We start from the raw sequence: 10988 nt of genomic DNA on the forward strand, positions 1-10988 counted from the left end.
GTCCCGACTACCCAAAGAAACACATCCAACGTCCACCACCTACAGCACAGCCATGCTGTTCAAAGATGTGCAAAAGGCTTAATTCCCAAAAATGTTTGCAAGAGAAGTAACATTTTTCTCTTGTTCACTGAGACACTGTTGAATGTTTAAACCTGAATGGGTACAAGACTTTAATATTTAATTAAAAGTAATATGTCATGTGATTTACTCAATAAATGTGTTATAAATAGATCAGCTGCATTTCCTGCACATGCCATTATTTCTTATAGAGGAGCCGTAGCATTTATTGTGTATTTATCGTTATCGAGGTAAAACTGACTAATTTATCGTGATATTGATTACAGTTCATATCGCCCAGCCCTATATTCAGGTGCTTCTATCTGTCCTGCTCTTTAAGTGACAATAATAACAAATGGAGCATGCTGTTGTTGTGATGTTGCTGCAAACTGTAAAGTTACCTCGCTGTTGTTGTAATAGAGCTGACCCGACTTTGTCCTCTTTCTTTCTCTTCATTTTACATTACATCTACCTCCTGCACATAAATGACTCCAATGCCACACAAAATAAAAAAAAACACTACAGATGAAACTTGAGTATAGAGACTATAAAACATGTCTTTAGTTGACAGAGCAGCCCACTTAGAAATGCAACTATAGCAAAATTGTAAATATGTATGTATATATATATATATATATATATATATATATATATAAACATTTTGTTTTGAGATAAAGAACTTGTTCATCTGTCAGGATGCTCCATCCAGACCTCGACAAGTGGAAAAGTTTCAGTTTCACCTGTAAAAATCTTTTTTGAGGAACCTTTTGCTAACTGTTTAAATAATCAACAGAATAATCAATTATCGAAAAAATATTACATTTAACAACAAAACAGACATTGTAGCTGCAGTTTTCTTGGTCATATTAACTGGTAATGCGCATGGAAATGAACACAGAAGAATTTAAGTGCATGCATGTTGACAAAAATCACAGTATCGTCTGAGAATCATAAATTAACATTTATAAGTTTACTTTTTAAACCAATAAAGCTCATCAACATAATAAACACGCATGTTCATGTTTATATTCATAATGAATGTATTGGCAACTGTCATTAACTACAGTGGGTATTAGGGATTAGGTGTGTGAAGAGACTACAAACGTGTAGTCTTTAATTTTGTTACATGAGCCTTGGATTTTTGTAAACAAAATGTGGCAACATATAGCTGGCTTAAAGGGGCTGCACAGCTATAACAGACTAAAAGAAAGAGGAAGATTCAGAGGAGATTTAAAAAAAAAAAAGAAATTTTGACACCAAGTGGGAAGGATTGGGATGGTAGGTGGCAGGCTGGTTTCACGACAGAGAAGATGCATTGTTTGCTGTATGTACGGCTCTGAGAAAGCAAGATAAGACTAGACCACGTAGAAAAACAAACAGCTTTTGCATTGATGGAGGAAGCAGAGGTTAGCGTCTGCTCCTCCTCCTCTTTTCAGGACTCAGAGCCATCAGTCTACACTCTGTGAAAGGGTTTTTCTATCGTTGCCTGACCTTGATATTACAGTGAATTATGGTATGGATTCTGTTAATTACATTATTTTTGTTATGACTGAATAAATGTTATTCAATCAAAATATTAATCTTGTCTTGAAAAGGACACATCTGAAGAGTTTAACCTGTCATTTTCTATTCTAGATGCCAGCCACAGATCACCTACAGTTGTCTTTACACAGGTCTAGTCAGCCCTTTAATGTGTATTCTGTACACGTTCTATAATTATTCTAAAGCTTTTCAGTTTTTCACCTTAATTTTAGGCATTAAAAAAATGTGGCTGGTTAGAAAACAAACAAAAAAAAAAAGTGGCAATCCAGACACCTGAAAAGACAGTCACTTCTGCAAGTATGGTAAAATATTAACCCAGGTTATATGGACTAAATTAGGGCTGCCTGCAACTAACGATTGTTTTGCAAATTGTTTTTTCGATTAATCAAGAAATAATCGGAGAGCAAGACGTTCCTTAAAGAAGACCCTTTACAAAATTAAACCAGGTGCAACTAAAGCAAATCTGCTTGAGGAGTTCTGGATAGAGCATATTGACTGACGAAACTTTTTTTAATCTTAAATGCAAAATGTTTACGTATCTTTTTAACAATTTATGTTAAGTTATGCTGCTATAGGCTTAGACTGCTGGAGGACATAAGGACTCCTATTTCATCATTCTATCTCTATTCTCCCACTCCGCAGAATTTGTTAATTCAATCTCCGACGTTATACTCTGCTTTTTTCTCAAAGTAGCTTCATCTGGTCTGTTCCTGTTTGGCTGTGACTCCATCCTGGAGAGAAATATCAGCTGTGCTGCTGCCATCAACACCTTTGTTTATAGATGTTCGAGATTGGCCTGTTTTTTAGTGTAGTCCTGTTTGTCTGACTGGGACTGGCTGGATGGCTCGGAGCTCGTCTGCCTGGCTGTGTGTGTCCTTGACTGGGCTGCCTGTGGAGCTGGTTTACAGTTGCTTTTTTTGTCTCTGCTTCTTTCTGTATGTCTGCTTCTGTCTCCTTGACCCCAGTCGGCCTCGGCAGATGGCCGCTCACACTGAGCCTGGTTCTGCTGGAGGTTTCTTCCTGTTAAAAGGGAGTTTTTCCTCTCCATTGTCGCTACAAGCATGCTTAGTGTGAGGGATTGCCTTCGAGTCAATGAGTCGATGCAATCAACTGGTTTTCCTTAGATAGAAAACTTTGAATCAATTTGACTGTATGATCTGGTGAACTTTAAAGTGCCTTGAGATGATGTGTTGTGAATTGGCGCAATATAAATAAACTGAATTGAACAATTTGGGTATAATTTCTGCTCCAGGTGGGTCATTCTTTTAGCTAAAGGGATGTTTTAGAGTCACTACACAGTTAATCAATCGATTACTAAATTAGTTAAAGATTATTTCAATATTCGATTCATCTGATGAAATGTTTCAGCCCTAATTAAGCAGCTCTATCCTTGTTTATTTGAACTCGATCAATTTATTAAATCTTTATGTTTTACTCTAATTCAGAAATCACAATTGATGTGAACTTACATTTACAAATTGGACCCGTGTTCAGACTGTCATGAAAAGATAAGATAAAGATAAAAAAAATATATAAAAACAATTGGATATGGGTCACTTCAGGTTGCAGTGTGAACGTAGCCTAGGTGTGTTAAAAATGTTGTGTCACTTTAATAACTGACTTGCCAGTGGTACATGCCACCTGTGAAAGTGGCATGCAAGTCGAATTTTTGCTCTAGGGACTGCTGAAAGGATGAAGAATATCCTTTATGCAGTTGTGTTGGTGTATAATAACACTTGAAAAACTAATTAGGGAAGGCATCCCCAAAGTTGTTATTTGAGGACCAGTGTCCTGCAGGTTTTAGAGGTTTCGCTGCTTTAGCACAGCTGATTCTGGTGAGTGTAGTTCAGCAAAAGCCTGTTAATCAACTATTAATGTAAATCAGCTGTGCTGGAGCAGAGAAACCTCTAAAACCTGCAGGACAGCGGCCCTCGAGTACCGACTTTGGGGATGCCTGAATTAGGGTATCACCTAAATAGAGTCCATTTAGCTGTGCAGCATGGTGGAGCAGCCTAACCTCTCTCCTCTGCCACTGAACTAGTGTAAAAACAGTGGTCTGTTTTATAGTCCTTCACTGAAACAAAGTGGCAAATAGTCTGACAGCACGGTACAGCAACATACTTTGTCTTTTAATTATAGTTTTACATATCTGTACATAAGTATTATATATGTTATGCATCTTTTTTTTATTAAGTGAACCAGGCTCAATTTTGTTATAGCTTATAAATAAATGCAATAATGTGTAAGAAAACTTGTTTGTTTTTTAGACAGGCAATGAGTTGTTAATCACAAATAAATATGCTCTTCATGTTGTCAAAAGAGCTTTTTGTTACAAGAGAAAATTGTTTTTTTTAGAAACAGCTACTTATCAATTATTGTTGATCAATAAGATAATATAAGATAATCAACTTTTTAATAACTTATTAATTAATAGCATCCCAAACAGCTTGATATCCGAATTCAAGGTTTTACCACAAGAATTTCATACCAGCCCATGTGTTTTTTGTAATAGGGCTGCAACTAATGATTATTTAGCAAATTGATTAATCTGTTGATTATTTTTCCGATTAATTGATTAATAATCAGATAGCTAAAGAAGACTTTTTTATTAAATTAAACCAGGTGAAACTAAAACATTTCCATTTGAGTTCTGGACAGAGCACACGAGGGGCGTTAAATAGGTAATGCCCCTGACCCACTTTCAGATGTTTGATCCAGCTGAAATTTTGCATGTGACGTTATTCAAATCTCTATAGATTAAGTAGCAAATCACAGCTCTGAATTATTTGTGTTTTCTGACTTACAGGTGTTTGAACTAAGAAAAGTCTGAAATGGAGCCTGTTGAGTGTCGAGCAGCGATCAGGTTTTTCTATTGGAAAGGACTCACACCACGGGAGACTTTTGATGAAATTAAAGTAACTTATGATGATGATGCAGGTTAAATGACCTTGCAAAATGTTTTACAAGGTTATATTATGGGACATTATCACTATAAGTTATTTTCATTTGATCAAAAGTCTCCCATTGTGTGCATCTTTTTAAATGCAAAATCTCAGACTTGACTCAGTTTTAACAGCAGTAAATCAGAAACCACAATTAGTTCAGAGCTGTAATTTGCTATTTAATCTATAGAGATTAAAAATACTTCACATGCAAAATATCAGCTCGATCAAACATCTGGAAGTAGGCCAGGGGCATTACTTATTGGATGCCCCTTGTATTGACAGACAAAAACGTTTTTTCATCTTAAATGCAAAACGTTTTATAGATTATTTTACAAATTTGATAATATTACTGCTGTAGGTGGGTTGCCCTGTCAGCTAAAGCCATGTTTTACAGTCTATATACTCCATGTAATGATCAATCGATTACTAAATTAGATTATTTTTATTTCGATAATCGATTCATCCGATTGATTGTTTCAGCCTTGGCAAACAGACTGACTGCAGATCAGGATTATGACTCAGGTGATTGTAATCCTTGCAGCTACATTTCAATGGAAGCTCCTTCCTTGGCATCATTATAATAATCTATCAAAGATCCTCAGAGGGTTTTATTATCCAGATGTTGCCGTGGGACTAAAAACATTCACAGACACCTTAGATGTTCTTGGTATCCCAGCTGGGAGCTGCACACTGGCCTTTGGCATGTGGATGGTCGTTTGGTGCATGGCGCGTGTTTTGAAGCTGCTTATGGAGAAATGTCTTGGGCCGTGAGTAGTGAGGAAACAGGAAGCGATTCTTGTGGGATGGAAGAGGGAAATAGTGACAATGAAGGTTGGAAGATAGCAACATCAAAAAATGAGAAAAAGCGGAAAAAACAGAGATCAGTTCAAGGGGAATCTAGTTCAGAACAATCCAGTGATGATCATTCCATACATTCCACAGCACAACAAAATGAATTCAAAGTCATATTCAAAGTCGTTAATCAGGCAGACTCTTTTACAAATTGGAATCCGGTTCACTTAACAAAAACCATCAATAAACTTGTCGGAGAAGTCAGAGGTGCCAGAATTCTGTACAGTGGAGACCTGCTAATTAACTGCAGAGACAGCGCCCAGCAAGGCAAAGCAATACGGATCAACAAAATTGACGGGATAAGAGTTCAGTGCAGCCTAATGGAGAACAAAAAGATCAGCAGGGGAGTCATTGGAGGAGTTCCTCTAAAAATTTCTGAAAAAGAGATTCTGGAAAACATAAGCGGTGCAAAAGTAAAAGAAGTAAAACGGTTAAAAACAACAAGAAACGGAGAAAGATCTGACAGTTTATCAGTGCTAATTAAATTTGAGGAAGAGCAATTACCAAGCAAAGTATTCATCGGTTACATAAGCTATAATGTCAAAATCTACAATCCTCCACCATTGAGATGTTTCAAATGCCAAAAATTCGGTCACATTGCAGCAGTTTGTAAAGGGAAACAGAGGTGTGGAAGGTGTGCAGGAGAACATGAGTACGGAAAATGTGGAAAAGAAGCTAAAATAAAATGCTGTAATTGTGGTGGAGAACATACTGCTGCCTATCGCGGCTGTGAAGCAAGCAAAAGGTCTGAGGAAATTAAAAAAATGAAATTTGAGCTCGGAATAACCTACGCTGAAGCTGCAAAAAGGATCCCATCTCAGTCAGAAAAACCCAAACCTACAGTTCAACACACGGCAAATTCCAAACCTCTAGAGAATCAAAAAATTGATGAAGACTCACTTATTGTTAAAAAGACAAATTTTGTTCTTTTCATGGTAGAAGTAATTAATTGTACTGCACAGACAACAAAAAAAACGGAAAAAATCAAAATAATAGTGAAGGCTGCAGAAAAATATCTGGACATTAAAGATTTGAACTGGGAGATGGTTGGAAGTATGATGGGAGGACCGATGGGACCATCAGAAACTGGCAGAGTTAAGATGACCTAGAGTAAATTAAAAATTATATGGGCAAATGTGATTTAGTATTATGTTGGTTTAAGTTACACAGGTTTTTTTTTTTTTTTTTTTTTTTTTTTTTTTTTTTTTTTTTTTTTGGGGGGGGGGGGGGGGGGGGTGAATCGTTTTCTGTTTTCTTGCTTTACTCCATATCAGTTGGTGGCGGTAATGCACAATTCACAAGTCTGCCAACCGCCATAAAACCCCATAAGAAGAAGAAGAAGAAGAGCTGCACACTGAGATCCACTGTCTCTGACCAACACTGTCTTCACCAGTGCTGAATATCAACGAGATGCAAACGATGCAAAAGACTCCTCACTGCAGCGCTTTAGCAACAGGAGGCGTTTTCACCAGCTTTTTCTGTGACCGACCCATGCTTTTATTTGTTGCCCCTGCATTGTTCCACCCATGTCGCTTCTAAGTGGATTAACCAGAATAACTGGCTCGCCAACACTTTCCTGTCAAACCACAGCACTAACTAGCTGCCACTCACTGACAGTCTATGGCGTCTAATTCCTGGCGTCAATGTAAACACTGACCAAAAAAAAAAAAAAATAGGCAAATTCATACAGGCGTGCTCAGTTATTGACAATATTTTAATTCAATTACGTGTGGGTCTGAAAACACGAATAAAAAAAAATACATCTGTAAAATAAATTTAAGGGGCTGGTTAATTAGCCGATGAGTCCTGTCCATTAAATACACGGAGCCATTCTTACCGTTCTGTGGTACATTCGTTGCTCCACTGTATTCTAAATCCTCCCTTTTCTCTCCAATATGTTTCTTTCCGTCAGCAGTGGGATACAGGTGAGGAGAACATAAGAAAGAAGCAGGAATTCGTCCGGGTTCGCTGAGTTTCGGTTAGCCGGACCACAGAGCTACATGCTAGCACCTAGCAGCCTGATGTCCGAAGCGCTCAGGTGGATCCAGGGCTGCCTGTTCCATCCCAACAACTCGACGTCAGCGCCAGGACCCGCTGCGTCACGTGAGAGACTGAAAATGAATCGGTTCCTACAACTGACAGCTCCGATTTGACTGGACGGAGCGTGAAAATGGCGTTAACCGGCGCCCCCTGCCCCTCCTCGGCTAGACTGATGTCATCTGGACCGGATTAGAGAGAGAGAGCTGCGGTGACAGTAATCAGCAAGATCTCTGCGACAATCTGTAGAGCTGGAAGAGAGGAGTTGCCAGTATTCATTGGCATTTTGGATCTAATTGGAATTAAAACTATAATACTATCAAAAATCTTCAGATGATATATTAAAAGTGTTAAGTGAGACTATGGCGCCACCTGGAGGTGAACATGGGAGCCAACAAAATCTGTTGCACGCACTGATCTTTGATAGTACGGGATGTAAGTGAAGCCACCGGCCGCCATATTGGTACTCCCTATGTAGACCGTTATCAATAGACATTGGCTGCGTCTCAATTCGCAGGCTGCGTCCTCGGAAGTACGCGAATTGAGACGCAGCTAATATGTGAGCTACAGCATCAGACAAAGATGATGTTCTCATTTTCAAGGGGACTTATACGGAAAAGGATTAGGCCCACTGAAAAAAAAAAATTAACTGATTTTTAAAATTTTTTCAGTTTAATAATGTTTTTTTCTGAGAAAAAAGTCAGAATTCTGACTTTCGTCTCAGAATTCTGACTGAATTCTAACAGATAACAAACAAGATAGCATCAAGCCATAGCCATGTGTTTTATAGACTAGCTCTCTTGTTTTAATGACCTTCTGCTCCTCTATTAATGAGGGGACCCCTCGGACACGTAAAAAGTTGCCTAATTCCGTCATTTTCCACCAATGTGTCACTGGCCCTCTCAAAAAACTCACATCTTTGTCCGTGAAGCTGAGTGCTCCCACATCTCTTCCTTCATGGTGTCCATCTACATTAAGATCCAAAATTCTGAGATTCAAGTCAGAATCCTGAGAAAAAAGTCAAAATTCTGACTTTTTCCCATATTAAACTGAAATAAAATTTAAAAATCAGTTTATCTTCCGTAGACTTAAGACTTTAAAAAAAAAAGATAAATTCATCACTTTGACAAACACCTGCTGTTTCAAAGCATAAGTAGATGACTGTAATTTATAAGAAAATAGGCACATTACAATGCATAGTCATTATGACGTCAATGGAGTCTATAAATCATGTAATATAACATATTATACAAATCCATCACAATAAAATGTATGTGTTTATGTGTTAATGGAGCATAATAAACACGTGCCAAATTGATACATGAATGTAATATACATGTACTTATGTTTTTACCGTAATTACATCTTACATGTGTAATACTGATAATGCATGCTATATATATATACACTATATTGCCAAAAGTATTTGCTCACCTGCCTTGACTCACATATGAGCTTAAGTGACATCCCGTTCCTAATCCATAGGGTTCAATATGACGTCGGTCCACCCTTTGCAGCTAGAACAGCTTCAACTCTTCTGGGAAGGCTGTCCACAAGGTTTAGGAGTGTGTTTATGGGAATTTTTGACCATTCTTCCAGAAGCGCATTTGTGAGGTCGCACACTGATGTTGGACGAGAAGGCCTGGCTCTCAGTCTCCGCTCTAATTCATCCCAAAGGTGTTCTATCGGGTTGAGGTCAGGACTCTGTGCAGGCCAGTCAAGTTCATCCACACCAGACTCTGTCATCCATGTCTTTATGGACCTTGCTTTGTGCACTGGTGCACAGTCATGTTGGAAGAGGAAGGGGCCAGCTCCAAACTGTTCCCACAAAGTTGGGAGCATGGAATTGTCCAAAATGTCTTGGTATGCTGAAGCATTCAGAGTTCCTTTCACTGGAACTAAGGGGCCAAGCCCAGCTCCTGAAAAACAACCCCACACCATAATCCCCCCTCCACCAAACTTTACACTTGGCACAATGCAGTCAGACAAGTACCGTTCTCCTGGCAACCGCCAAACCCAGACCCGTCCATCAGATTGCCAGATGGAGAAGCGCGATTCGTCACTCCAGAGAACGCGTCTCCACTGCTCTAGAGTCCAGTGGCGGCGTGCTTTACACCACCGCATCCGACGCTTTGCATTGCACTTGGTGATGTATGGCTTGGATGCAGCTGCTCGACCATGGAAACCCATTCCATGAAGCTCTCTGCGCACTGTTCTTGAGCTAATCTGAAGGCCACATGAAGTTTGGAGGTCTGTAGTGATTGACTCTGCAGAAAGTTGGCGACCTCTTCGCACTATGCGCGTCAGCATCCGCTGACCCCGCTCCGTCAGTTTACGTGGCCTACCACTTCGTGGCTGAGTTGCTGTCGTTCCCAAACACTTCCATTTTCTTATAATACAGCTGACAGTTGACTGTGGAATATTTAGGAGCGAGGAAATTTCACGACTGGATTTGTTGCACAGGTGGCATCCTATCACAGTTCCACGCTGGAATTCACTGAGCTCCTGAGAGCGACCCATTCTTTCACAAATGTTTGTAAAAACAGTCTGCATGCCTAGGTGCTTGAATTTATACACCTGTGGCCATGGAAGTGATTGGAACACCTGATTCCAATAATTTGGATGGGTGAGCAAATACTTTTGGCAATATAGTGTATTTTAGTTAAGATGGAAATTATTCTATTTAACTAACCATAGGGGATCTTATTTCAGGGTTAAAATTAAAAAGGTGGAAGATAAAAACAGCATGCAATATTTTTAATTTTTATTTGTAACCATTTATAAAACCCAGTTTGCTTCTCAAATAAATTATGTCTCATCCCCTACTTTGTGTTGTTCAATCAGATAAAACCCAAATAAATAAAGTTTGAGGCTGTAACATGACAAAATAGGAAAGATTTAAAGTGGTAAGAATGTTTTTGAAAGTTACTGTAAAACTGTTCTTAAATCAATATCAACACCTGAATTCATAAATAAAACACCATAAAAAATTAGGAGATGCAATAAAGAGAGCAATAAATCAAACTTTTTATTTCTTTATATAGAAAAAAATTAAGTTAAATAGTGAAACAGACCATCAAAAAAGTGGCATCTTGTTTTCAACCGATGGTCCTTAATACATTAAGCTTTGTCCCCAAAAAAAAAAAAACAATCCAACAAAGTGTAAATACTATGTTCACAGTAATAAATATTCAAAACAAAATCTTTTATATATAGACATAATATATATTTGTGTAAATATACACTATATTGCCAAAAGTATTTGCTCACCTGCCTTGACTCACATATGAGCTTAAGTGACATCCCGTTCCTAATCCATAGGGTTCAATATGACGTCGGTCCACCCTTTGCAGCTAGAACAGCTTCAACTCTTCTGGGAAGGCTGTCCACAAGGTTTAGGAGTGTGTTTATGGGAATTTTTGACCATTCTTCCAGAAGCGCATTTGTGAGGTCGCACACTGATGTTGGACGAGAAGGCCTGGCTCTCAGTCTCCGCTCTAATTCATCCCAAAGGTGTTCTATCGGGTTGAGGTCAGGACTCTGTGCAGGCCAGTC

General features: G+C 38.6%; 1 protein-coding gene across 5 annotated transcripts in view; it reads right to left on the minus strand.

Annotated features, from left to right (window-relative positions):
• The window catches only part of klc1a (kinesin light chain 1a), a 58698-nt gene extending 51046 nt beyond the window's left edge, over window positions 1-7652 (minus strand). The window contains exon 1 of one of the 5 annotated variants that reach the window (XM_038274284.1): window positions 7234-7652. The gene's annotated coding sequence lies outside the window, so the exon portion shown is untranslated. The remainder of the gene's footprint in view (window positions 1-7233) is intronic. The other 4 variants (XM_038274278.1, XM_038274291.1, XM_038274300.1 and 1 more) reach the window with 4 other exon arrangements.
• Window positions 7653-10988: the final 3336 nt, after the last annotated feature.

This window comes from Cyprinodon tularosa, unplaced genomic scaffold (assembly GCF_016077235.1).
Source record: "Cyprinodon tularosa strain WSP-4 unplaced genomic scaffold, ASM1607723v1 ctg120, whole genome shotgun sequence".
Taxonomy (NCBI): domain Eukaryota; kingdom Metazoa; phylum Chordata; class Actinopteri; order Cyprinodontiformes; family Cyprinodontidae; genus Cyprinodon; species Cyprinodon tularosa.